The following is a 25,364-nucleotide window of genomic DNA, read 5'->3' on the forward strand; positions in this document are numbered from 1 at the left end:
AGGAGCACAAGGCTCCAGACAACACAGCCCTCAGGTTCACAGGGACACGCAAACCTCTCCACCACGATAAGGTGACGGTTCCAGGAGAGGACTTTGCGGTCGATTATCCTTGGCTGTCGCGGATATTTCTGCAGGAAATAATATACTAGCTATATGGGGAGGTCTGATAGTATCACCTGACATTGAAAGTAAGTTTTAAATATACTCATGTGAAGAGAGAGGAGTCAAAACACATCGACATTAATAACAGTGCCCCTTAAAGGTCAAAGGTCACCAGATTCATTCAGTGTCACCATGATGGGGTCATGGGTCTATGTACCAAGGTTGGTTTTAATATGGCAAAGGGCTGCTGAGATATGGGCTTACTTCCTGATTGGCGACTTGGCTGTCAAATTTGATTGGCTTTAGCGGGCAAACGGTTTTGAATTTGAAAAGTCTATTCAATGTTTTTTATCAAGCATGGGCTGAAGATCTAAATGAAACTAAAACTGTGATTCTGAATAAAGTTTAAAGGATATCGAGGCAGAGGACCTCACCCTCCACGTTCCTGGCGACCTTGCGCTGGGACACCAGAGGTTGATGGCCCGGGCGCCCAGCTCTATGAGTTGAACAGCAGGACACTCTCGCTGTGGTATGTTTGATGCTTTGGACAGTGTTACGGTGACATGCTTGAATCCCACGCTCTCAATGGTGTACATGGAACTAAAATACTATCTCGTAATCCGTTCTCGGGTTCACCAGGACGCAGCGAGAGAAGGAGAGGACTGTGTTGGCTGCATCGCACAACTCCGCCACTAGGGGGCGGTGTCTCAACAGAAAGAATACCCAACCCATGAGTTATTATTAAAATTATTAGAATAGAGATATTAATAAGAAACTAAAATTTAGAACGCTTCACGAGTTTGCGTGTCATCTCTGCGCGAGGGCCATGCTAATCTTCTCTGTATCGTTCCAATTTTAGTATATGTGAAACACGAGAAACACATTTACGGAATGATCCTGGTTTTTATATGTACCTCTACTCACACAATGAATCTCTCTCTAATGGTTCGGTTTAATAAAAAACACTGCAATACAATAAAATACATAGCAATAATAGATCAATACACCGGTCCAGTTATGGTGTCATTAGGATATTATGTACAAGAAATGCTCCGTTAAAAACAACCCAATCTTAAACCAACTGCTGGTTTAATATAGGACCGACCAAGCGTTGAGTTAGGATAACCCAACCAAATGGGTCGACGTTTTAACCAAACATGTTGGGTTACCCGTTTACCCAGACTGCTGGGTTATTTAAAACAAAGCTTTTGGTTATATTTACACCACAGTTGAGTTACTTTGCTAACCCAGTATTTTTGTTGTATTGACTACAGAATTGGGTTAACTAGTCAACAAGGTTGGGTTAAATTAATTGAATATATGAGTTAAAACAAATTGGCTATTTCTTCTTTATTTAATGTTATCACAATTCAGTGATGATCCTGAATACACTTATTTAATTTACCAAATATGAAATATATTCTTAATATTTCATATTCTTTTTTAATCTGGCCTATGCACAGGTATGGAGCAATGAATAATGATCAGACCAAAAGATGGGGAAAACATTTTTTTTTAATAACAAAAGTGCAATGATCATGTGCAAAGCGCAATAGTAACAATAGCAATATCAATAGCAACAATAACTGAACAAATATAGCTGCGAGCAGTAACGTTGGTGGCAAGCATAATGGGACTCGATAAACTAATTCTGCCGGACGGACGTAATCGGCCAGGGGGCAACATGACGACCGTCTCGGTAATCGGTAATACCGACAGCTGGTGGGATGAGCATTATGCGAGTACGCGTCAATGTTTACCAAATGGGAAAATGACCCCCCCTAGAGGTAAGGGCGCAATACAGTCTGCCTGACAGAACAAATGTCACAAATACATAGGGGTATTCGGAACATCTCATCTCATCTAATTTTCTTCCGCTTATCCGGGGTCGGGTCGCGGGGGGAGCAGCTCAAGCAGGGGGCCCCAGACTTCCCTTTCCCGGGCCACATTGACCAACTCTGACGGGGGGATCCCGAGGCGTTCCCAGGCCAGTGTTGAGATATAATCTCTCCACCTAGTCCTGGGTCTTCCCCGAGGTCTCCTCCCCACTGGACGTGCCTGAAACACCTCCCAAGGAAGGCGCCCAGTGGGCATCCTTACCAGATGCCCGAACCACCTCAGCTGACTCCTTTCTAAGTAAAGGAGCAGCGGCTCTAATCCGAGTTCCTCACGGATGGCTGAGCTTCTCACCCTATCCCTAAGGGAGACGCCAACCACCCTTCTGAGAAAACTCATCTCGGCCGCTTGTACCCGCAATCTCGTCCTTTCGGTCATCACCCAGCCCTCATGACCATAGGTGAGGATAGGAACGAAGATCGACCGGTAGATCGAGAGCTTTGCCTTGCGGCTCAGCTCTCTTTTCGTTACAACGGTGCGGTAAAGCGAACGCAATACCGCCCCCGCTGCTCCGATTCTCCGGCCAATCTCACGTTCCATAGTACCCTCACTCGCGAAACAGACCCCGAGGTACTTGAACTCCTTCACTTGGGCTAAGGACTCATTTCCTACCCGGAGTAAGCAATCCATCGGTTTCCTGCTAAGAGTCATGGCCTCAGATTTAGCGGTGCTGATCCTCATCCCAGCCGCTTCACACTCGGCCGCCAGCCGATCCAGTGAGTGCTGAAGGTCACAGGCCGATGATCCCATGAGGACCACATCATCTGCAAAAAGCAGTGACGAGATCCTCAGACCACCGAACTGCAACCCCTCCCCACCACGACTACGCCTCGATATCCTGTCCATGTATATCACAAACAGGATTGGTGACAAGGCGCAGCCCTGGCGGAGCCCAGCACCCACCGAGAACGAAACTGACTGGCTGCCGAGGACGCGAACACAGCTCTCGCTTTGGGAGTACAGGGATTGGATGGCCCTGAGGATAGGCCCCCTTATCCCATACTCCCGCAGCACCTCCCACAGTTTCTCCCGGGGGACCCGGTCATACGCCTTCTCCAGATCCACAAAACACATGTAGACCGGATGGGCATACTCCCAGGCCCCCTCCAGGATCCTTGCGAGAGTGAAGAGCTGGTCCGTAGTTCCACGTCCGGGGCGAAAACCGCATTGTTCCTCTTCAATCTGAGGTTCGACGATCGGCCGAACCCTCCTTTCCAGCACCTTGGAGTAGACTTTACCAGGGAGGCTGAGAAGTGTGATACCCCGGTAATTGGCACACACTCTCTGGTCCCCCTTTTTGAACAGGGGAACCACCACCCCGGTTTGCCACTCCTTTGGCACTGTACCCGACTCCCACGCGATGTTGAATAGGCGTGTCAACCATGACAGCCCCTCAACACCCAGAGCCTTTAGCATTTCTGGCTGGATCTCATCAATCCCTGGGGCTTTGCCACTGCGGAGATGTTTGACTACCTCAGTGACCTCCACCAGGGAAATTGACGACGAAACACCATCAACCTCGAGCTCTGCCTCCAACATAGAGGGCGTGTTATTCGGATTCAGGAGTTCCTCAAAGTGTTCCTTCCAACGTCCGACGACCTCCTCAGTTGAGGTCAACAGAGTCCCATCCTTACTGTACACAGCTTGGACGGTTCCCCGTTTCCCCCTCCTGAGGTGCCGGATAGTCTTCCAGAAACACTTTGGTGCCGACCGAAAGTCCTTCTCCATGGCCTCTCCGAACTTCTCCCACACCCGCTGCTTAGCCTCCGACACGGCAGCAGCTGCAGCCCTTCGGGCCTGTCGGTACCCTGCAACCGAGTCAGGAGTCCTCCAGGATATCATATCCCGGAAGGCCTCCTTCTTCAATCGGACGGCTTCCCTGACCACCGGTGTCCACCACGGTGTCCGAGGGTTACCGCCCCTTGAGGAGCCTAAGACCCTGAGGCCACAGCTAGCCACCGCAGCTTCAGCAATGGAGGCTTTGAACACCGCCCACTCCGGCTCAATGCCCCCAACCTCCACAGGAATGCTAGAAAAACTCCGCCGGAAGTGTGAGTTGAAGATACCTAGGATGGGGGCCTCCTCCAGACGTTCCCAGTTCACCCGCACTACGCGTTTGGGCTTACCAGGTCTATCCGGAAATTTCCCCCATTCCCTGATCCAACTCACAACCAGATGGTGGTCGGTTGACAGTTCCGCCCCTCTCTTTACCCGAGTGTCCAAAACATGCGGCCTCAGATCAGATGACACGATCACAAAATCGATCATTGATCTTCGGCCTAGGGTACTCTGGTACCAGGTACACTTATGAGCACCCTTATGTTCGAACATGGTGTTTGTTATGGATAATCCATGACTAGCACAGAAGTCCAATAACAAACGACCGCTCGGGTTTAGATCAGGGAGGCCGTTCCTCCCCACCACGCCTCTCCAGGTGTCTCCATCGTTGCCCACGTGGGCGTTGAAGTCACCCAGCAGAACTACGGAGTCCCCTACTGGAGCCCCATACAGGACTCCATTCAGGGTCTCCAAGAAGGCCGAGTACTCTGAGCTGCTGTTTGGTGCATACGCACAAACAACAGTCAGAGTTTTCCCCCCTACAACCCTTAGGCGCAGGGAGGCGACCCTCTCGTCTACCGGGGTAAACTCCAACACTGCGGCACTCAGCCGGGGATTTATGAGTATCCCCACACCCGCCCGGCGCCTCACGCCCTTGGCAACTCCGGAGAAGAATAGAGTCCAACCCTTATCCAGGAGTACGGTACCAGAGCTGAGACTGTGCGTGGAGGTAAGCCCCACCAGATCTAACTGATAGCGCTCCACCTCCCTCACAAGCTCTGGTTCCTTTCCCCACAGCGAGGTGACGTTCCACGTCCCCAGAGCCAGCTTCTGCCGCCCGGGTCTGGTCCGTCGAGACCCCTGACCTTCGCTGCCACCCATGTGGCTGCGCACCCGACCCCAACGGGTCTTCCCACAGGTGGTGGGCCCATGAGATGACGAGAGGGGGGGTGCCACGTACTTTGTTCGGGCTTTGCCCGACCGGGCTCCGTGGCAAACCCGGCCACCGGGCGCTCGCCATCGAGCCCTCCGTCTGGGCCTAGCTCCAGACGGGGGCCCCGGGCTTCCTCCGGGCCGGGTCACATCTCCTCTATTTCCGTTATTCATTGAGGATTTTTGAACCATTCTTAGTCTGGCCCCTCGCCTGAGACCACTCTGCCATGAGAGACCCTACCAGGAGCACAAGGCTCCAGACAACACAGCCCTCAGGTTCACAGGGACACGCAAACCTCTCCACCACGATAAGGTGACGGTTCCAGGAGAGGACTTTGCGGTCGATTATCCTTGGCTGTCGCGGATATTTCTGCAGGAAATAATATACTAGCTATATGGGGAGGTCTGATAGTATCACCTGACATTGAAAGTAAGTTTTAAATATACTCATGTGAAGAGAGAGGAGTCAAAACACATCGACATTAATAACAGTGCCCCTTAAAGGTCAAAGGTCACCAGATTCATTCAGTGTCACCATGATGGGGTCATGGGTCTATGTACCAAGGTTGGTTTTAATATGGCAAAGGGCTGCTGAGATATGGGCTTACTTCCTGATTGGCGACTTGGCTGTCAAATTTGATTGGCTTTAGCGGGCAAACGGTTTTGAATTTGAAAAGTCTATTCAATGTTTTTTATCAAGCATGGGCTGAAGATCTAAATGAAACTAAAACTGTGATTCTGAATAAAGTTTAAAGGATATCGAGGCAGAGGACCTCACCCTCCACGTTCCTGGCGACCTTGCGCTGGGACACCAGAGGTTGATGGCCCGGGCGCCCAGCTCTATGAGTTGAACAGCAGGACACTCTCGCTGTGGTATGTTTGATGCTTTGGACAGTGTTACGGTGACATGCTTGAATCCCACGCTCTCAATGGTGTACATGGAACTAAAATACTATCTCGTAATCCGTTCTCGGGTTCACCAGGACGCAGCGAGAGAAGGAGAGGACTGTGTTGGCTGCATCGCACAACTCCGCCACTAGGGGGCGGTGTCTCAACAGAAAGAATACCCAACCCATGAGTTATTATTAAAATTATTAGAATAGAGATATTAATAAGAAACTAAAATTTAGAACGCTTCACGAGTTTGCGTGTCATCTCTGCGCGAGGGCCATGCTAATCTTCTCTGTATCGTTCCAATTTTAGTATATGTGAAACACGAGAAACACATTTACGGAATGATCCTGGTTTTTATATGTACCTCTACTCACACAATGAATCTCTCTCTAATGGTTCGGTTTAATAAAAAACACTGCAATACAATAAAATACATAGCAATAATAGATCAATACACCGGTCCAGTTATGGTGTCATTAGGATATTATGTACAAGAAATGCTCCGTTAAAAACAACCCAATCTTAAACCAACTGCTGGTTTAATATAGGACCGACCAAGCGTTGAGTTAGGATAACCCAACCAAATGGGTCGACGTTTTAACCAAACATGTTGGGTTACCCGTTTACCCAGACTGCTGGGTTATTTAAAACAAAGCTTTTGGTTATATTTACACCACAGTTGAGTTACTTTGCTAACCCAGTATTTTTGTTGTATTGACTACAGAATTGGGTTAACTAGTCAACAAGGTTGGGTTAAATTAATTGAATATATGAGTTAAAACAAATTGGCTATTTCTTCTTTATTTAATGTTATCACAATTCAGTGATGATCCTGAATACACTTATTTAATTTACCAAATATGAAATATATTCTTAATATTTCATATTCTTTTTTAATCTGGCCTATGCACAGGTATGGAGCAATGAATAATGATCAGACCAAAAGATGGGGAAAACATTTTTTTTTAATAACAAAAGTGCAATGATCATGTGCAAAGCGCAATAGTAACAATAGCAATATCAATAGCAACAATAACTGAACAAATATAGCTGCGAGCAGTAACGTTGGTGGCAAGCATAATGGGACTCGATAAACTAATTCTGCCGGACGGACGTAATCGGCCAGGGGGCAACATGACGACCGTCTCGGTAATCGGTAATACCGACAGCTGGTGGGATGAGCATTATGCGAGTACGCGTCAATGTTTACCAAATGGGAAAATGACCCCCCCTAGAGGTAAGGGCGCAATACAGTCTGCCTGACAGAACAAATGTCACAAATACATAGGGGTATTCGGAACATCTCATCTCATCTAATTTTCTTCCGCTTATCCGGGGTCGGGTCGCGGGGGGAGCAGCTCAAGCAGGGGGCCCCAGACTTCCCTTTCCCGGGCCACATTGACCAACTCTGACGGGGGGATCCCGAGGCGTTCCCAGGCCAGTGTTGAGATATAATCTCTCCACCTAGTCCTGGGTCTTCCCCGAGGTCTCCTCCCCACTGGACGTGCCTGAAACACCTCCCAAGGAAGGCGCCCAGTGGGCATCCTTACCAGATGCCCGAACCACCTCAGCTGACTCCTTTCTAAGTAAAGGAGCAGCGGCTCTAATCCGAGTTCCTCACGGATGGCTGAGCTTCTCACCCTATCCCTAAGGGAGACGCCAACCACCCTTCTGAGAAAACTCATCTCGGCCGCTTGTACCTGCAATCTCGTCCTTTCGGTCATCACCCAGCCCTCATGACCATAGGTGAGGATAGGAACGAAGATCGACCGGTAGATCGAGAGCTTTGCCTTGCGGCTCAGCTCTCTTTTCGTTACAACGGTGCGGTAAAGCGAACGCAATACCGCCCCCGCTGCTCCGATTCTCCGGCCAATCTCACGTTCCATAGTACCCTCACTCGCGAAACAGACCCCGAGGTACTTGAACTCCTTCACTTGGGCTAAGGACTCATTTCCTACCCGGAGTAAGCAATCCATCGGTTTCCTGCTAAGAGTCATGGCCTCAGATTTAGCGGTGCTGATCCTCATCCCAGCCGCTTCACACTCGGCCGCCAGCCGATCCAGTGAGTGCTGAAGGTCACAGGCCGATGATCCCATGAGGACCACATCATCTGCAAAAAGCAGTGACGAGATCCTCAGACCACCGAACTGCAACCCCTCCCCACCACGACTACGCCTCGATATCCTGTCCATGTATATCACAAACAGGATTGGTGACAAGGCGCAGCCCTGGCGGAGCCCAGCACCCACCGAGAACGAAACTGACTGGCTGCCGAGGACGCGAACACAGCTCTCGCTTTGGGAGTACAGGGATTGGATGGCCCTGAGGATAGGCCCCCTTATCCCATACTCCCGCAGCACCTCCCACAGTTTCTCCCGGGGGACCCGGTCATACGCCTTCTCCAGATCCACAAAACACATGTAGACCGGATGGGCATACTCCCAGGCCCCCTCCAGGATCCTTGCGAGAGTGAAGAGCTGGTCCGTAGTTCCACGTCCGGGGCGAAAACCGCATTGTTCCTCTTCAATCTGAGGTTCGACGATCGGCCGAACCCTCCTTTCCAGCACCTTGGAGTAGACTTTACCAGGGAGGCTGAGAAGTGTGATACCCCGGTAATTGGCACACACTCTCTGGTCCCCCTTTTTGAACAGGGGAACCACCACCCCGGTTTGCCACTCCTTTGGCACTGTACCCGACTCCCACGCGATGTTGAATAGGCGTGTCAACCATGACAGCCCCTCAACACCCAGAGCCTTTAGCATTTCTGGCTGGATCTCATCAATCCCTGGGGCTTTGCCACTGCGGAGATGTTTGACTACCTCAGTGACCTCCACCAGGGAAATTGACGACGAAACACCATCAACCTCGAGCTCTGCCTCCAACATAGAGGGCGTGTTATTCGGATTCAGGAGTTCCTCAAAGTGTTCCTTCCAACGTCCGACGACCTCCTCAGTTGAGGTCAACAGAGTCCCATCCTTACTGTACACAGCTTGGACGGTTCCCCGTTTCCCCCTCCTGAGGTGCCGGATAGTCTTCCAGAAACACTTTGGTGCCGACCGAAAGTCCTTCTCCATGGCCTCTCCGAACTTCTCCCACACCCGCTGCTTAGCCTCCGACACGGCAGCAGCTGCAGCCCTTCGGGCCTGTCGGTACCCTGCAACCGAGTCAGGAGTCCTCCAGGATATCATATCCCGGAAGGCCTCCTTCTTCAATCGGACGGCTTCCCTGACCACCGGTGTCCACCACGGTGTCCGAGGGTTACCGCCCCTTGAGGAGCCTAAGACCCTGAGGCCACAGCTAGCCACCGCAGCTTCAGCAATGGAGGCTTTGAACACCGCCCACTCCGGCTCAATGCCCCCAACCTCCACAGGAATGCTAGAAAAACTCCGCCGGAAGTGTGAGTTGAAGATACCTAGGATGGGGGCCTCCTCCAGACGTTCCCAGTTCACCCGCACTACGCGTTTGGGCTTACCAGGTCTATCCGGAAATTTCCCCCATTCCCTGATCCAACTCACAACCAGATGGTGGTCGGTTGACAGTTCCGCCCCTCTCTTTACCCGAGTGTCCAAAACATGCGGCCTCAGATCAGATGACACGATCACAAAATCGATCATTGATCTTCGGCCTAGGGTACTCTGGTACCAGGTACACTTATGAGCACCCTTATGTTCGAACATGGTGTTTGTTATGGATAATCCATGACTAGCACAGAAGTCCAATAACAAACGACCGCTCGGGTTTAGATCAGGGAGGCCGTTCCTCCCCACCACGCCTCTCCAGGTGTCTCCATCGTTGCCCACGTGGGCGTTGAAGTCACCCAGCAGAACTACGGAGTCCCCTACTGGAGCCCCATACAGGACTCCATTCAGGGTCTCCAAGAAGGCCGAGTACTCTGAGCTGCTGTTTGGTGCATACGCACAAACAACAGTCAGAGTTTTCCCCCCTACAACCCTTAGGCGCAGGGAGGCGACCCTCTCGTCTACCGGGGTAAACTCCAACACTGCGGCACTCAGCCGGGGATTTATGAGTATCCCCACACCCGCCCGGCGCCTCACGCCCTTGGCAACTCCGGAGAAGAATAGAGTCCAACCCTTATCCAGGAGTACGGTACCAGAGCTGAGACTGTGCGTGGAGGTAAGCCCCACCAGATCTAACTGATAGCGCTCCACCTCCCTCACAAGCTCTGGTTCCTTTCCCCACAGCGAGGTGACGTTCCACGTCCCCAGAGCCAGCTTCTGCCGCCCGGGTCTGGTCCGTCGAGACCCCTGACCTTCGCTGCCACCCATGTGGCTGCGCACCCGACCCCAACGGGTCTTCCCACAGGTGGTGGGCCCATGAGATGACGAGAGGGGGGGTGCCACGTACTTTGTTCGGGCTTTGCCCGACCGGGCTCCGTGGCAAACCCGGCCACCGGGCGCTCGCCATCGAGCCCTCCGTCTGGGCCTAGCTCCAGACGGGGGCCCCGGGCTTCCTCCGGGCCGGGTCACATCTCCTCTATTTCCGTTATTCATTGAGGATTTTTGAACCATTCTTAGTCTGGCCCCTCGCCTGAGACCACTCTGCCATGAGAGACCCTACCAGGAGCACAAGGCTCCAGACAACACAGCCCTCAGGTTCACAGGGACACGCAAACCTCTCCACCACGATAAGGTGACGGTTCCAGGAGAGGACTTTGCGGTCGATTATCCTTGGCTGTCGCGGATATTTCTGCAGGAAATAATATACTAGCTATATGGGGAGGTCTGATAGTATCACCTGACATTGAAAGTAAGTTTTAAATATACTCATGTGAAGAGAGAGGAGTCAAAACACATCGACATTAATAACAGTGCCCCTTAAAGGTCAAAGGTCACCAGATTCATTCAGTGTCACCATGATGGGGTCATGGGTCTATGTACCAAGGTTGGTTTTAATATGGCAAAGGGCTGCTGAGATATGGGCTTACTTCCTGATTGGCGACTTGGCTGTCAAATTTGATTGGCTTTAGCGGGCAAACGGTTTTGAATTTGAAAAGTCTATTCAATGTTTTTTATCAAGCATGGGCTGAAGATCTAAATGAAACTAAAACTGTGATTCTGAATAAAGTTTAAAGGATATCGAGGCAGAGGACCTCACCCTCCACGTTCCTGGCGACCTTGCGCTGGGACACCAGAGGTTGATGGCCCGGGCGCCCAGCTCTATGAGTTGAACAGCAGGACACTCTCGCTGTGGTATGTTTGATGCTTTGGACAGTGTTACGGTGACATGCTTGAATCCCACGCTCTCAATGGTGTACATGGAACTAAAATACTATCTCGTAATCCGTTCTCGGGTTCACCAGGACGCAGCGAGAGAAGGAGAGGACTGTGTTGGCTGCATCGCACAACTCCGCCACTAGGGGGCGGTGTCTCAACAGAAAGAATACCCAACCCATGAGTTATTATTACAATTATTAGAATAGAGATATTAATAAGAAACTAAAATTTAGAACGCTTCACGAGTTTGCGTGTCATCTCTGCGCGAGGGCCATACTAATCTTCTCTGTATCGTTCCAATTTTAGTATATGTGAAACACGAGGTAACACATTTACGGAATGATCCTGGTTTTTATATGTACCTCTACTCACACAATGAATCTCTCTCTAATGGTTCGGTTTAATAAAAAACACTGCAATACAATAAAATACATAGCAATAATAGATCAATACACCGGTCCAGTTATGGTGTCATTAGGATATTATGTACAAGAAATGCTCGGTTAAAAACAACCCAATCTTAAACCAACTGCTGGTTTAATATAGGACCGACCAAGCGTTGAGTTAGGATAACCCAACCAAATGGGTCGACGTTTTAACCAAACATGTTGGGTTACCCGTTTACCCAGACTGCTGGGTTATTTAAAACAAAGCTTTTGGTTATATTTACACCACAGTTGAGTTACTTTGCTAACCCAGTATTTTTGTTGTATTGACTACAGAATTGGGTTAACTAGTCAACAAGGTTGGGTTAAATTAATTGAATATATGAGTTAAAACAAATTGGCTATTTCTTCTTTATTTAATGTTATCACAATTCAGTGATGATCCTGAATACACTTATTTAATTTACCAAATATGAAATATATTCTTAATATTTCATATTCTTTTTTAATCTGGCCTATGCACAGGTATGGAGCAATGAATAATGATCAGACCAAAAGATGGGGAAAACCTTTTTTTTTAATAACAAAAGTGCAATGATCATGTGCAAAGCGCAATAGTAACAATAGCAATATCAATAGCAACAATAACTGAACAAATATAGCTGCGAGCAGTAACGTGGGTGGCAAGCATAATGGGACTCGATAAACTAATTCTGCCGGACGGACGTAATCGGCCAGGGGGCAACATGACGACCGTCTCGGTAATCGGTAATACCGACAGCTGGTGGGATGAGCATTATGCGAGTACGCGTCAATGTTTACCAAATGGGAAAATGACCCCCCCTAGAGGTAAGGGCGCAATACAGTCTGCCTGACAGAACAAATGTCACAAATACATAGGGGTATTCGGAACAATATCCCTAAAAGAGACACAATATAAACAAGCATCCGTTCTGGAGGTGGTTCGTGAAGCATCTAATCCAGTGGGAATTGCAGTTAATATTGTAAGTGGGCGGAATGGTAAATATAGTCATTGTTGCATTATACATTAAGTACCGCTTATCGCCACACGAGTGCAGTGTCTACCCATTAATGAGCGCCGCCATGTTTGATTGGCTGTCACGGCCAAACGGTTTTGAATTTGAGAAAGCTGCTTGACGTATTTGTTCAACTTGGTTTGAAGATCATATCTGCCAAGTTTCATGAAGATTGGACATAATTTGTGGCCTGTGGAAATGTACAACTGATTTTGACAACTTTCAACATGGTGGCCAAGTTCTGATGTTGCCATGAGAAATAATTTATAAGCTATATGGGGAGGTCTGACAGTATCATCAGACATTGAAAATAAGTTTGAAATGTACTCATGTGAAGAGAAAGGAGTTAAAACACGTCTTCATTAATTATAGCGCCCCCTAGAGGTCAATGGTCACCAAATTCATTGAGTGTCCCCATGATGATGTTGTGGGTCTATTTATCAAGATTGGTTATGATATGTCAAAGTGCTGCAGAGATATTGGTGTGTTTCAGGTTTGGCGGCTTTGCAGTCGATTATCCTTGGCTGTCGCGGATATTTCTGCAGAAAATAATATACTAGCTATATGGGGAGGTCTGATAGTATCACCTGACATTGAAAGTAAGTTTTAAATATACTCATGTGAAGAGAGAGGAGTCAAAACACATCGACATTAATAACAGTGCCCCTTAAAGGTCAAAGGTCACCAGATTCATTCAGTGTCACCATGATGGGGTCATGGGTCTATGTACCAAGGTTGGTTTTAATATGGCAAAGGGCTGCTGAGATATGGGCTTACTTCCTGATTGGCGACTTGGCTGTCAAATTTGATTGGCTTTAGCGGGCAAACGGTTTTGAAATTGAAAAGTCTATTCAATGTTTTTTATCAAGCATGGGCTGAAGATCTAAATGAAACTAAAACTGTGATTCTGAATAAAGTTTAAAGGATATCGAGGCAGAGGACCTCACCCTCCACGTTCCTGGCGACCTTGCGCTGGGACACCAGAGGTTGATGGCCCGGGCGCCCAGCTCTATGAGTTGAACAGCAGGACACTCTCGCTGTGGTATGTTTGATGCTTTGGACAGTGTTACGGTGACATGCTTGAATCCCACGCTCTCAATGGTGTACATGGAACTAAAATACTATCTCGTAATCCGTTCTCGGGTTCACCAGGACGCAGCGAGAGAAGGAGAGGACTGTGTTGGCTGCATCGCACAACTCCGCCACTAGGGGGCGGTGTCTCAACAGAAAGAATACCCAACCCATGAGTTATTATTACAATTATTAGAATAGAGATATTAATAAGAAACTAAAATTTAGAACGCTTCACGAGTTTGCGTGTCATCTCTGCGCGAGGGCCATGCTAATCTTCTCTGTATCGTTCCAATTTTAGTATATGTGAAACACGAGGTAACACAATTACGGAATGATCCTGGTTTTTATATTTACCTCTACTCACACAATGAATCTCTCTCTAATGGTTCGGTTTAATAAAAAACACTGCAATACAATAAAATACATAGCAATAATAGATCAATACACCGGTCAATACACCGGTCCAGTTATGGTGTCATTAGGATATTATGTACAAGAAATGCTTGGTTAAAAACAACCCAATCTTAAACCAACTGCTGGTTTAATATAGGACCGACCAAGCGTTGAGTTAGGATAACCCCACCAAATGGGTCGACGTTTTAACCAAACATGTTGGGTTACCCGTTTACCCAGACTGCTGGGTTATTTAAAACAAAGCTTTTGGTTATATTTACACCACAGTTGAGTTACTTTGCTAACCCAGTATTTTTGTTGTATTGACTACAGAATTGGGTTAACTAGTCAACAAGGTTTGGTTAAATTAATTGAATATATGAGTTAAAACAAATTGGCTATTTCTTCTTTATTTAATGTTATCACAATTCAGTGATGATCCTGAATACACTTATTTAATTTACCAAATATGAAATATATTCTTAATATTTCATATTCTTTTTTAATCTGGCCTATGCACAGGTATGGAGCAATGAATAATGATCAGACCAAAAGATGGGGAAAACATTTTTTTTTAATAACAAAAGTGCAATGATCATGTGCAAAGCGCAATAGTAACAATAGCAATATCAATAGCAACAATAACTGAACAAATATAGCTGCGAGCAGTAACGTTGGTGGCAAGCATAATGGGACTCGATAAACTAATTCTGCCGGACGGACGTAATCGGCCAGGGGGCAACATGACGACCGTCTCGGTAATCGGTAATACCGACAGCTGGTGGGATGAGCATTATGCGAGTACGCGTCAATGTTTACCAAATGGGAAAATGACCCCCCCTAGAGGTAAGGGCGCAATACAGTCTGCCTGACAGAACAAATGTCACAAATACATAGGGGTATTCGGAACATCTCATCTCATCTCATTTTCTTCCGCTTATCCGGGGTCGGGTCGCGGGGGGAGCAGCTCAAGCAGGGGGCCCCAGACTTCCCTTTCCCGGGCCACATTGACCAACTCTGACGGGGGGATCCCGAGGCGTTCCCAGGCCAGTGTTGAGATATAATCTCTCCACCTAGTCCTGGGTCTTCCCCGAGGTCTCCTCCCCACTGGACGTGCCTGAAACACCTCCCAAGGAAGGCGCCCAGTGGGCATCCTTACCAGATGCCCGAACCACCTCAGCTGACTCCTTTCTAAGTAAAGGAGCAGCGGCTCTATTCCGAGTTCCTCACGGATGGCTGAGCTTCTCACCCTATCCCTAAGGGAGACGCCAACCACCCTTCTGAGAAAACTCATCTCGGCCGCTTGTACCCGCAATCTCGTCCTTTCGGTCATCACCCAGCCCTCATGACCATAGGTGAGGATAGGAACGAAGATCGACCGGTAGATCGAGAGCTTTGCCTTGCGGCTCAGCTCTCTTTTCGTTACAACGGTGCGGTAAAGCGAACGCAATACCGCCCCCGCTGCTCCGATTCTCCGGCCAATCTCACGTTCCATAGTACCCTCACTCGCGAAACAGACCCCGAGGTACTTGAACTCCTTCACTTGGGCTAAGGACTCATTTCCTACCCGGAGTAAGCAATCCATCGGTTTCCTGCTAAGAGTCATGGCCTCAGATTTAGCGGTGCTGATCCTCATCCCAGCCGCTTCACACTCGGCCGCCAGCCGATCCAGTGAGTGCTGAAGGTCACAGGCCGATGATCCCATGAGGACCACATCATCTGCAAAAAGCAGTGACGAGATCCTCAGACCACCGAACTGCAACCCCTCCCCACCACGACTACGCCTCGATATCCTGTCCATGTATATCACAAACAGGATTGGTGACAAGGCGCAGCCCTGGCGGAGCCCAGCACCCACCGAGAACGAAACTGACTGGCTGCCGAGGACGCGAACACAGCTCTCGCTTTGGGAGTACAGGGATTGGATGGCCCTGAGGATAGGCCCCCTTATCCCATACTCCCGCAGCACCTCCCACAGTTTCTCCCGGGGGACCCGGTCATACGCCTTCTCCAGATCCACAAAACACATGTAGACCGGATGGGCATACTCCCAGGCCCCCTCCAGGATCCTTGCGAGAGTGAAGAGCTGGTCCGTAGTTCCACGTCCGGGGCGAAAACCGCATTGTTCCTCTTCAATCTGAGGTTCGACGATCGGCCGAACCCTCCTTTCCAGCACCTTGGAGTAGACTTTACCAGGGAGGCTGAGAAGTGTGATACCCCGGTAATTGGCACACACTCTCTGGTCCCCCTTTTTGAACAGGGGAACCACCACCCCGGTTTGCCACTCCTTTGGCACTGTACCCGACTCCCACGCGATGTTGAATAGGCGTGTCAACCATGACAGCCCCTCAACACCCAGAGCCTTTAGCATTTCTGGCTGGATCTCATCAATCCCTGGGGCTTTGCCACTGCGGAGATGTTTGACTACCTCAGTGACCTCCACCAGGGAAATTGACGACGAAACACCATCAACCTCGAGCTCTGCCTCCAACATAGAGGGCGTGTTATTCGGATTCAGGAGTTCCTCAAAGTGTTCCTTCCAACGTCCGACGACCTCCTCAGTTGAGGTCAACAGAGTCCCGTCCTTACTGTACACAGCTTGGACGGTTCCCCGTTTCCCCCTCCTGAGGTGCCGGATAGTCTTCCAGAAACACTTTGGTGCCGACCGAAAGTCCTTCTCCATGGCCTCTCCGAACTTCTCCCACACCCGCTGCTTAGCCTCCGACACGGCAGCAGCTGCAGCCCTTCGGGCCTGTCGGTACCCTGCAACCGAGTCAGGAGTCCTCCAGGATATCATATCCCGGAAGGCCTCCTTCTTCAATCGGACGGCTTCCCTGACCACCGGTGTCCACCACGGTGTCCGAGGGTTACCGCCCCTTGAGGAGCCTAAGACCCTGAGGCCACAGCTAGCCACCGCAGCTTCAGCAATGGAGGCTTTGAACACCGCCCACTCCGGCTCAATGCCCCCAACCTCCACAGGAATGCTAGAAAAACTCCGCCGGAAGTGTGAGTTGAAGATACCTAGGATGGGGGCCTCCTCCAGACGTTCCCAGTTCACCCGCACTACGCGTTTGGGCTTACCAGGTCTATCCGGAAATTTCCCCCATTCCCTGATCCAACTCACAACCAGATGGTGGTCGGTTGACAGTTCCGCCCCTCTCTTTACCCGAGTGTCCAAAACATGCGGCCTCAGATCAGATGACACGATCACAAAATCGATCATTGATCTTCGGCCTAGGGTACTCTGGTACCAGGTACACTTATGAGCACCCTTATGTTCGAACATGGTGTTTGTTATGGATAATCCATGACTAGCACAGAAGTCCAATAACAAACGACCGCTCGGGTTTAGATCAGGGAGGCCGTTCCTCCCCACCACGCCTCTCCAGGTGTCTCCATCGTTGCCCACGTGGGCGTTGAAGTCACCCAGCAGAACTACGGAGTCCCCTACTGGAGCCCCATACAGGACTCCATTCAGGGTCTCCAAGAAGGCCGAGTACTCTGAGCTGCTGTTTGGTGCATACGCACAAACAACAGTCAGAGTTTTCCCCCCTACAACCCTTAGGCGCAGGGAGGCGACCCTCTCGTCTACCGGGGTAAACTCCAACACTGCGGCACTCAGCCGGGGATTTATGAGTATCCCCACACCCGCCCGGCGCCTCACGCCCTTGGCAACTCCGGAGAAGAATAGAGTCCAACCCTTATCCAGGAGTACGGTACCAGAGCTGAGACTGTGCGTGGAGGTAAGCCCCACCAGATCTAACTGATAGCGCTCCACCTCCCTCACAAGCTCTGGTTCCTTTCCCCACAGCGAGGTGACGTTCCACGTCCCCAGAGCCAGCTTCTGCCGCCCGGGTCTGGTCCGTCGAGACCCCTGACCTTCGCTGCCACCCATGTGGCTGCGCACCCGACCCCAACGGGTCTTCCCACAGGTGGTGGGCCCACGAGATGACAAGGGGGGGGGTGCCACGTACTTTGTTCGGGCTTTGCCCGACCGGGCTCCGTGGCAAACCCGGCCACCGGGCGCTCGCCATCGAGCCCTCCGTCTGGGCCTAGCTCCAGACGGGGGCCCCGGGCTTCCTCCGGGCCGGGTCACATCTCCTCTATTTCCGTTATTCATTGAGGATTTTTGAACCATTCTTAGTCTGGCCCCTCGCCTGAGACCACTCTGCCATGAGAGACCCTACCAGGAGCACAAGGCTCCAGACAACACAGCCCTCAGGTTCACAGGGACATGCAAACCTCTCCACCACGATAAGGTGACGGTTCCAGGAGAGGACTTTGCGGTCGATTATCCTTGGCTGTCGCGGATATTTCTGCAGGAAATAATATACTAGCTATATGGGGAGGTCTGATAGTATCACCTGACATTGAAAGTAAGTTTTAAATATACTCATGTGAAGAGAGAGGAGTCAAAACACATCGACATTAATAACAGTGCCCCTTAAAGGTCAAAGGTCACCAGATTCATTCAGTGTCACCATGATGGGGTCATGGGTCTATGTACCAAGGTTGGTTTTAATATGGCAAAGGGCTGCTGAGATATGGGCTTACTTCCTGATTGGCGACTTGGCTGTCAAATTTGATTGGCTTTAGCGGGCAAACGGTTTTGAATTTGAAAAGTCTATTCAATGTTTTTTATCAAGCATGGGCTGAAGATCTAAATGAAACTAAAACTGTGATTCTGAATAAAGTTTAAAGGATATCGAGGCAGAGGACCTCACCCTCCACGTTCCTGGCGACCTTGCGCTGGGACACCAGAGGTTGATGGCCCGGGCGCCCAGCTCTATGAGTTGAACAGCAGGACACTCTCGCTGTGGTATGTTTGATGCTTTGGACAGTGTTACGGTGACATGCTTGAATCCCACGCTCTCAATGGTGTACATGGAACTAAAATACTATCTCGTAATCCGTTCTCGGGTTCACCAGGACGCAGCGAGAGAAGGAGAGGACTGTGTTGGCTGCATCGCACAACTCCGCCACTAGGGGGCGGTGTCTCAACAGAAAGAATACCCAACCCATGAGTTATTATTAAAATTATTAGAATAGAGATATTAATAAGAAACTAAAATTTAGAACGCTTCACGAGTTTGCGTGTCATCTCTGCGCGAGGGCCATGCTAATCTTCTCTGTATCGTTCCAATTTTAGTATATGTGAAACACGAGGTAACACAATTACGGAATGATCCTGGTTTTTATATGTACCTCTACTCACACAATGAATCTCTCTCTAATGGTTCGGTTTAATAAAAAACACTGCAATACAATAAAATACATAGCAATAATAGATCAATACACCGGTCCAGTTATGGTGTCATTAGGATATTATGTACAAGAAATGCTCGGTTAAAAACAACCCAATCTTAAACCAACTGCTGGTTTAATATAGGACCGACCAAGTGTTGAGTTAGGATAACCCAACCAAATGGGTCGACGTTTTAACCAAACATGTTGGGTTACCCATTTACCCAGACTGCTGGGTTATTTTAACAAAGCTTTTGGTTATATTTACACCACAGTTGAGTTACTTTGCTAACCCAGTATTGTTGTTGTATTGACTACAGAATTGGGTTAACTAGTCAACAAGGTTGGGTTAAATTAATTGAATTTATGAGTTAAAACAAATTGGCTATTTCTTCTTTATTTAATGTTATCACAATTCAGTGATGATCCTGAATACACTTATTTAATTTACCAAATATGAAATATATTCTTAATATTTCATATTCTTTTTTTAATCTGGCCTATGCACAGGTATGGAGCAATGAATAATGATCAGACCAAAAGATGGGGAATTTTTTTTTTTTTAATAACAAAAGTGCAATGATCATGTGCAAATCGCAATAGTAACAATAGCAATATCAATAGCAACAATAACTGAACAAATATAGCTGCGAGCAGTAACGTGGGTGTCAAGCATAATGGAACTCGATAAACTAATTCTGCCGGACGGACGTAATCGGCCAGGGGGCAACATGACGACCGTCTCGGTAATCGGTAATACCGACAGCTGGTGGGATGAGCATTATGCGAGTACGCGTCAATGTTTACCAAATGGGAAAATGACCCCCCCTAGAGGTAAGGGCGCAATACAGTCTGCCTGACAGAACAAATGTCACAAACGCATAGGGGTATTCTGAACAATATCCCTAAAAGAGACACAATATGAACAAGCATCCGTTCTGGAGGTGGTTCGTGAAGCATCTAATCCAGTGGGAATTGCAGTTTATATTGTAAGTGGGCGGAATGGTAAATATAGTCATTGTTGCATTGTACATTAAGTACCGCTTATCGCCACACGAGTGCAGTGTCTACCCATTAATGAGCGCCGTCATGTTTGATTGGCTGTCACGGCCAAACGGTTTTGAATTTGAGAAAGCTGTTTGAAGAATTTGTTCAACTTGGTTTGAAGTTCATATCTGCCAAGTTTCATGAAGATTGGACATAATTTGTGGCCTGTGGAAATGTACAACTGATTTTGACAACTTTCAACATGGTGGCCAAGTTCTGATGTTGCCATGAGAAATAATTTATAAGCTATATGGGGAGGTCTGACAGTATCATCAGACATTGAAAATAAGTTTGAAATGTACTCATGTGAAGAGAAAGGAGTTAAAACACGTCTTCATTAATTATAGCGCCCCCTAGAGGTCAATGGTCACCAAATTCATTGAGTGTCCCCATGATGATGTTATGGGTCTATTTATCAAGGTTGGTTATGATATGTCAAAGTGCTGCAGAGATATTGGTGTGTTTCCGGTTTGGCGGCTTCGCGGTCGATTATCATTGGCTGTCGCGGATATTTCTGCAGGAAATAATATACTTGCTATATGGGGAGGTCTGATAGTATCACCTGACATTGAAAGTAAGTTTTAAATATACTCATGTGAAGAGAGAGGAGTCAAAACACATCGACATTAATAACAGTGCCCCTTAAAGGTCAAAGGTCACCAGATTCATTCAGTGTCACCATGATGGGGTCATGGGTCTATGTACCAAGGTTGGTTTTAATATGGCAAAGGGCTGCTGAGATATGGGCTTACTTCCTGTTTGGCGACTTGGCGGTCAAATTTGATTGGCTTTAGCGGGCAAACGGTTTTGAATTTGAAAAGTCTATTCAATGTTTTTTATCAAGCATGGGCTGAAGATCTAAATGAAACTAAAACTGTGATTCTGAATAAAGTTTAAAGGATATCGAGGCAGAGGACCTCACCCTCCACGTTCCTGGCGACCTTGCGCTGGGACACCAGAGGTTGATGGCCCGGGCGCCCAGCTCTATGAGTTGAACAGCAGGACACTCTCGCTGTGGTATGTTTGATGCTTTGGACAGTGTTATGGTGACATGCTTGAATCCCACGCTCTCAATGGTGTACATGGAACTAAAATACTATCTCGTAATCCGTTCTCGGGTTCACCAGGACGCAGCGAGAGAAGGAGAGGACTGTGTTGGCTGCATCGCACAACTCCACCACTAGGGGGCGGTGTCTCAACAGAAAGAATACCCAACCCATAAGTTATTATTACAATTATTAGAATAGAGATATTAATAAGAAACTAAAATTTAGAACGCTTCACGAGTTTGCGTGTCATCTCTGCGCCACCGGAATGCTGTTGTGCTCTACACCTGTGTTTCACTTGTTTCACTTGCTCCCCCGCCCTCCCCCGCCCTGGCAGAAAAAACACTCCTGTCTGATTTGTCTGTTTCATTTACTGGGCCAAAACCACGCATGGTTTGATTGGACTGTTTCACTTGAGTGTTGAGACGTTATTGGCTGCCGGCGGGGAGCGCAAGTTATCATAAGCTCCTCCAGCCGAAAAATGCCCACTACTTTGAAAGTTTTCAACCGTCACTAGTGTTCTACCATCACGTAAGTAAATGACTAGAATCGTGGAAACTGCATTAAAATGCGATCAGACGCCTCGGTTATATGCTAATCGGTAACACCGACAGCTGGTGGGATGAGCATTATATAGTACGCGTCAATGTTTACCAAATGGGAAAATGACCCCCCCTAGAGGTAAGGGCGCAATACAGTCTGCCTGACAGAACAAATGTCACAAATACATAGGGGTATTCGGAACAATATCCCTAAAAGACACACAATATAAACAAGCATCCGTTCTGGGGTTCCCAGTTGAAAAACTCCGGTTGACCGTGAATAATCCCCGAATCTCTTATGTTCAACAGTGTCTCTCGGTCATATGTATTACAGCCCGCAACTTTACAGGGTAAAATCACGCATAAAAACACTAAAATAAGTCAAATACTGCTATGTTGTTGAGGAGTCCCCTTAACCGGCGCCGCCACCATGACAACCCATATATATATATATATATATATATATATATATATACTATATATTTAAGCAATAGATCACGCCAGGCTGTGGTATGGCTGTGGTATTATACCACTGTTAAGGGGCGTTGTCCGGCCCCGACGCGCAGCGGAGGGCCGGCGACCCCCTTCACAGTGGTATAATGAGCACATGCCACTGACTGAAGTGATCTATTGCTTTTATACAACGGTTACTGTTATGGCGAAACGAAAGTCATAGACACACTACATTTAAAAAGAAACCAAGAAAGTCAAAGTAGCCGTTTTATTAAAGACTGCCAAAAAGTAGTCCCTCCTGGCTGCCTTCAAAATGCACGACGGTCGCTATGCAACACACTTTAGCGTCCCTCCGAGAGAACGGTTGTAACGGTTTCCACTTCAAGGCGCGGAGTGATACTTTCACAAAATGATCGGGCGTCATAGCAGTTATGAATACGCTCATTATACAACAGTTAGGAACCAATCAGATCGCTGGATTTAGGCCCCCCGTTGTATAAATATATATATATGTATAGTAGATATATATACTATATATATAACTAGTCAACAAGGTTGGGTTAAATTAATTTAATTCATGAGTTAAAACAAATTGGCTATTTCTTCTTTATTTAATGTTATCACAATTCAGTGATGATCCTGAATACACTTATTTAATTTATCAAATATTAAATATATTCTTAATATTTCATATTATTTTTTAATCTGGCCTGTGCACAGGTATGGAGCAATGAATAATGATCTGACCAAAAGATGGGGAAAACAATTTTTTTTAATAAAAAAAGTGCAATGATCATGTGCAAATCACAATAGTAACAATAGCAATATCAATAGCAACAATAACTGAACAATAACTCAAAAATCCCCAAATCTATAACATTTTCTAAATTTGCCCAAACGGGCACATTTGGACCAGTATGTAGGGGTATGCCCTCGCTGCCCCAGCGTCCAATAAATAGTCGGCCACGTTCGTTCCAATCTAGAGTAAAGAAAAGAATGGGGGAAAGGCCTCATATTAAAAAAGTGTGTGTGTGTGTGTGTGTGTGTGTGTGTGTGTGTGTGTGTGTGTGTGTGTGTGTGTGTGTGTGTGTGTCTCACCCTCCACGTTCCTGGCGACCTTGTGCTGGGACACCAGAGGTTGATGGCCCGGGCGCCCAGCTCTATGAGTTGAACAGCAGGACACTCTCGCTGTGGTATGTTTGATGCTTTGGACAGTGTTACGGTGACACGTATATACACGATGAATTTCTCTCTAATGGTTCGGTTTAATAAAAAAAGCACTGCAATACAATAAAATACATAGCAGTATTAGATCAATACACCGGTCCAGTTATGGTGTCATTAGGGTATTATGTATATTTTCTATTAAACTATTCTGTAATACCATCGCTAGGACTTCTGGGTAGAGCAGGGCTTTCTCTCTCCGGCGTGGGAATGGTGGAGCCCATAGATATATACATCTATGGTAACCAGAGTGCCCACAGAAAATCTGTTCACAGACGCTGCCCCTATCGTTATGATTATGAAGGTATAAACACTGCCTCCCTGATAATCTCACCTGTCAATCAAACAGACTAGGGCCTTTGTTTAATAATAAAATAATCAAACATCCCAAACAACTAATGTTTTTTCCTCAAATAGAATCTCTACTAGATCTGCATTAATGTTGTACTGCTCTCATTATAAAGGAGGAATACAGTAAGATAATAACCCTGACCCTAAATATAAACCAGGATACATATATAACATATTCTCTATTCCATATTTTTTATTTCAATAAAAATTTACAAAAAGTAGAATGGTGTCATTTCTGTGGAATAGGTATATTCTAAGGACAATATATATTCTGCAGAATAGCTACATTCTCCCCCTCTCGCTCTCTCTCTCACGCTTTGTCCTCCCCTCTCCCTTGTGTCTCATACAGTAGGAAGTGGTCTTCTGTCTCCCTCTCCTGGGTACAGAATGGACCCAGCCGGTCTCCTCTGGGCAGCCAGCTCTGCCTGTGACGGCCTGGCTCTACGGCCAGGCTGTGTCCACTGTGCCTGGACGTTGGCACTGTCATTCTTTGTGTCTCTCATGTCCTCCCTCTCCCTTGTGTCTCCTGTGTTCCCTGCTGTCTTCCTCTCTCTGTGTGTGTGTGTGTGTGTGTGTGTGTGTGTGTGTGTGTGTGTGTGTGTGTGTGTGTGTGTGTGTGTGTGTGTGTTGGGTGTAACAATCCATTAATTCCCCCAGCTCCCTGAATGCTATCACTCCCCTTCACCGGCTCCAAGCCCCCCCACCCCCACCTGCTATCCACCCCCATCTCATCAGCTCTGCAGTACATCCACCCTGGTTCTTCACTCTCTCACCCCCAGATCGGTGTTTCAACCACTGTGGTTCGATCCTTAGCACCGGCTCCTTGACTTCTGCACTCAGGTTGGTTTCTTACAATGTTTCCCCCGACGGCGACTACCTATGTGGTTGGAGTCTCCAGTCTAACCTCCGTTTGTCTAGCGTTTATGTGCAACAACACACAGCAGCGTTTAGCCCTCTGAGCCGCCTTGGCCCAGGTTCCGTCGCCGATGCGTCTGCAGACTGACGTAGTGAGATCCACCAGTGTGCTCTCTGCGCTGGTGATCTCTGTTGTCTCTTGATAGTGAACACATCGGTCTGGTTTCCACCAGTGTGCTCTCTGCGCTGGTGATCTCCGTTGTCTCTTGATAGTGAACACATCGGTCTGGTTTCCACCAGTGTGCTCTCTGTGCTGGTGATCTCCGTTGTCTCTTGATAGTGAACGCATTGGTCTGGTTTGGCAGTCCCACCCCGAGTCACATGACGGTTGAGCTGCCCCGTTTTTGAAAAATAATGGGATACCCTGACAGTGTTATTTTTATTTCAATGTTGATTGCTCAACGTTATTGACCAATCAGGATCAAGTATTTCACAATGCTGTGGTATAAGACCATATTGTGTTACAGTCTTTGGCCGGGGTCAGCAGCCTTTTCAACATGCAGTCCCAGTTTGACATCTCGTTAATGAGTGTGTC

At 47.9% G+C, this 25,364-nt stretch overlaps 5 non-coding genes across 5 annotated transcripts; all 5 read right to left on the minus strand.

The window, feature by feature from the left end:
- Positions 1-878: 878 nt before the first annotated feature.
- Positions 879-984, minus strand: LOC132462191 (U6 spliceosomal RNA). Its single transcript, XR_009526752.1, has one exon. It is a non-coding gene; the product is annotated as a U6 spliceosomal RNA (small nuclear RNA).
- A 5,125-nt stretch (positions 985-6,109) lies between these two features.
- Positions 6,110-6,215, minus strand: LOC132462192 (U6 spliceosomal RNA). Its single transcript, XR_009526753.1, has one exon. It is a non-coding gene; the product is annotated as a U6 spliceosomal RNA (small nuclear RNA).
- Positions 6,216-11,340: 5,125 nt separating this feature from the next.
- On the minus strand, positions 11,341-11,447 carry LOC132462218 (U6 spliceosomal RNA). The gene has a single exon (XR_009526778.1). It is a non-coding gene; the product is annotated as a U6 spliceosomal RNA (small nuclear RNA).
- Positions 11,448-13,829: 2,382 nt separating this feature from the next.
- LOC132462211 (U6 spliceosomal RNA) lies at positions 13,830-13,936 on the minus strand. The gene has a single exon (XR_009526771.1). It is a non-coding gene; the product is annotated as a U6 spliceosomal RNA (small nuclear RNA).
- A 5,137-nt stretch (positions 13,937-19,073) lies between these two features.
- On the minus strand, positions 19,074-19,180 carry LOC132462212 (U6 spliceosomal RNA). Its single transcript, XR_009526772.1, has one exon. It is a non-coding gene; the product is annotated as a U6 spliceosomal RNA (small nuclear RNA).
- Positions 19,181-25,364: the final 6,184 nt, after the last annotated feature.

The sequence above is a fragment of the Gadus macrocephalus genome, chromosome 7 (assembly GCF_031168955.1).
Source record: "Gadus macrocephalus chromosome 7, ASM3116895v1".
Classification (NCBI taxonomy): Eukaryota; Metazoa; Chordata; class Actinopteri; order Gadiformes; family Gadidae; genus Gadus; species Gadus macrocephalus.